Below are 3,845 nucleotides of genomic sequence, written 5' to 3'. Positions count from 1 at the left end.
CCCCATATATGTTGTTTTTCGAATTGTGATTTTTTTAACCCCCCCTCTCCGATGGCTACTCTTCTAGACGTTTATTTCTGCCCTTCCCCCGCTTAGGGGGGGCGGGTAGGCGAAGGGAAAGTAATACACTTTCAGGGGAAGTCGCCTTCGGGTCTCCTGCTTTTTTTTTTTTTTTTTTTTAGGATATAGAAAACATCAGTCTTGAACTTCTCTTCAAGAACCGGCTGGAAAGAAAATCGCCTTTGTTCTTGTTATTTATATGCTGTCAAGTTTTGAAGCGGTGATCTTTAGACAGTGACTGAGTAGGGATCATTAGAACGTGTCAACTCAGGGGAAACAACATTCACAAACATCTAACAATGTGAGCGATCAGAAGGGTCCACCAGCCAAGATTCTCACCTGGAGCAGAACAGGAGCCCGCTAGGAAGAGGAAGGCTGGGAGCACAGGTGCAAAAATGCAGGGAGTGCCTTTAAAACACTCAGGCCATCTGATGAAAACCAACCTTAGGAAAGAAATCATGCTACCAGTTTTCTGGGTGGTAGAACGTTGGGAAAACACCATTGAGTAAGATTGCAAGGAGGAACCTGGGGAATTTGTGTAGGTGAGAAAGGATGTGTTTTTCAACCAGCTGATAGCAATGTCATTGCTGTCCCTAGGTTATTTGCATATCTCTGCTGCCCAGGCCAAAGGGCTAATCCAGGTTGGAAAGTGGAATCAAGTTCCACTGTCTTATGTGACAGATGCCCCTGATGCTACAGTAGCAGATACGTTTCAAGACATGTATCCTGTGGTCACATTGAAAATTCAGTTTCACAGTTGCCCCAAACTAGAAGACTTGCCTCCTGAACCGTGGTTGCACACCACAGCAGGAATGCTCTGAAGGACTTACTGAAAGGTATGAGTCAGAGTTCGCTGGCCAAGGAGTGCCCCCTTTCACAGAGTAGGATCTCTTCCACTGTGAATAGTACTTACTATGCAAATGTCTCAGCAGCAAAATGTCAAGAAGTTGGAAGGTGGTACAAACATTTCAAGAAGACGGAAGCCATGATGGTTGAAACGGATAGTCTCTCTTAACTATCCCAGCTAGGTGCCAACCACATCAGTTTTGGCCAGCAGCCAGTCCCAGGGAACACAGCTGAGCAGCCTCCGTCCCCCGCGCAGCGCTCCCACGGCAGCCAGCCCTCTGTCCGGGCTGCCCTCTTCTGAACCTGTACCCTGGGCTTGTATCAACGCCTCTCAGTCCTCGGTTGGTCAACCAGCAGCCGGTGATGGCTCAGCTGCTGAACCAGCAGGATGCAGTGAGTAGACTTTTAGTTCAGCAGTCCTTAAACCAACAGTACTTGAACCACCCTCCCCCTGTCAGTAGATCTATGAATAAACTTTTGCAGCAACAGGTTTCAACCAACACAGAGGTGTCTTCCGAAATCCACCAGTGGGTACGTGATGAACTGAAAGGAGCAGGAATCTCCCAGACAGTATTTGCACGTGTGGCTTTTAACAGAACTCAGGGCTTGCTTTCAGAAATCCTCCAAAAGGAAGAAGACCCCCAAACTGCATCCCAGTCTTTGCTGCTAAACCTTTGGGCTATGCAGAATTTCTTGCAGGGACCAGAAGATGAAAGAGACCGCATATACCAGGACGAAAGGGACGAAGGGGAAAGGAGCTTGAAGGCTGCCTCAGCCACGGGACCTGCCCCGCTGATAAGCACACCACCCAGGCACCCTCCCCAGGTGAAAACAGCTGCTGTTGCCACTGAGAGGAATGGGAAACCAGAGAACAATACCATGAACATTAATGCTTCCATTTACGGTGAGATTCAGCAGGAAACGAAGCTCGCTGAGGTGCCCCACGCACTGTTAGCAAAGGTTGCAGCAACCAAAAGCCAGGCATGGTTGTGTGAGCTGTTACACTGGAAAGATGATACTTCTCCGGAAAACAAGATCCTGTGGGAGAACCTCGCCATGATCTGAAGGTTCCTCAGCCTTCCTCAGCCAGGACGTGTTGCCATTTATGAACAGGAGAGCGTCGCGGTGCATCTCCGTGGCGACAGGCCGCCCCACAGTACCCGTATCCCGCAGAGCGGATTCAGCAGCAGCAGGCGCCACCTCCATAGCCCTGGCAGCCCCAGATTGGCCCCTGGCTTCCCCCACGACAAACCGCTGTGGCCTCCTCCCCAGAGTTAGGTGAGGAAAAGCAGCAGAAGGCCCGGCCACGGACAAAAATTTCAGTGGAAGCCCTGGGAATCCTTCAGACTTTCATTCAAGATATATGCCTGTACCCAGACGAAGGGGCCATCCAGACCGTCCGCTCTACTTGACCTTCCCAAGTACACCCCCATCAGGTTGTTTCAGAACCAGGGATGTTGTCTCAAGCGCCATGGCAAGCTGAAGGACAATTCTGCATGTGGCTGAGTATAAACAAGAGGAGTTGCTCAAGGATTTAGAAGAGAGTGTCCAAGATAAAAATGCTAACACCTTTTTTCAGTTTCACTAGAAGAGGAGCTATCAATGGAAGGAACTACAGACATTAATGCTGATTTGAAAGACTGAGATAAAAGTATTATTTTCATTCAACAGTGCCCCTGGTATTTACTAATAAAATGAAAAGTCCACTCTGTATTCTCTCAAAACACCTTTGTTCATTGCTTGGCCAATGAATCTTCAGAAACTTGCACAAACTGAAAAGTTGGGAAAGGATAATACCGACTGCACTAAATGTTTTATGACGTTTTACAAACTGCTTGGCAGCCCCAGGGGAAGCATCCAGGATTGTTCGGTATTAACATTTGTGTTCGCGGGATGCTCCGAGGTGTGTACTCCGTAAGCATGAAACCAGAGATTTTTTAAAATTATTATTATTATGGAGTCTCAAACAAGCAGTATAACTTCTGTGATTATGATTTCCTCTCCTTTAATTATTTCTGTAGCACTCCACACTGATCTTTGGAAACTCGCCTCTTATTTAAAAAAGAAAAAGAAAAAAAAAAGAGTTTGTTACTCTATTATATGTTACAAAAGGACTATAGACTGTGGAATGTAGTTTAAAGGCGACATATGCAAACATATGCCTTGTATTACATGGCACTGCCCCAATTCAAATTTGTTTTTATTTGGGAAATAAAAGTTCACTGTAATGTTTTTTTATTCTCATTGTTACATGCTTTAAAAAAGAGAAGAAAAGAAAACGTGAAACACAATTTAGTCCTCATTATTTATCTGGAGATCCTGCAGCATCATGTTGTAATTAATTTTTTTGGAAGTTTCCATTAAATGTAATCTTGCTTCTCTTGTTACTGTACTGATTCTTTTCTATTTATATTTAGATGGGCAGTAAAACAAAGTGTCTTAAAAGTTTTAAATAGAGAGAATGTGCTTTACACAGTTGTGCTTTATGTTATCCAAGCAATTCATACCATAAGCTTCACTCATATTGTTGCATGCAACTTTTACTATCATGCAAATAAACTTAGGTAAATAAAACTAATAGATCATCTTAGAAAATTATGCAATTATTGTGAAAATTAAAAATATCAGTGAAGTACAAGGAAGTACATAATGGAGAATCTGAAGGACAAAAGAGAAAATGTAAGGCTTGTGGAAAACAAATAGAAAAATTTTAGAAGTATCTCCTTCTTTATCAGTACTTAGTTTGCATGAAAATGGATAAATATATACAATTTTAAAAAACATAAATATGCACGTATTTTTAGAATGGGTACAAAACCATCCAACATTATTCTGTCTACAATATACTCTCTTTCAGTCCAAAGCCACAAATAGGTTGAAAGTAAAAGGATGAATAAGGATATTTTATGCAAATAGTAACAATAAGAGAGATGAAGTGG

The 3,845-nt window shown here is 43.4% G+C and overlaps 1 pseudogene; it reads left to right on the top strand.

The window, feature by feature from the left end:
- Positions 1-440: 440 nt before the first annotated feature.
- Positions 441-2,550, top strand: LOC123649456 (annotated as a pseudogene).
- Positions 2,551-3,845: the final 1,295 nt, after the last annotated feature.

Source organism: Lemur catta, chromosome 13 (genome assembly GCF_020740605.2).
Source record: "Lemur catta isolate mLemCat1 chromosome 13, mLemCat1.pri, whole genome shotgun sequence".
Classification (NCBI taxonomy): Eukaryota; Metazoa; Chordata; class Mammalia; order Primates; family Lemuridae; genus Lemur; species Lemur catta.
The sequence above is the reverse complement of the archived record's forward strand: the minus strand, read 5'-3'. Positions and strand labels throughout refer to the sequence as shown.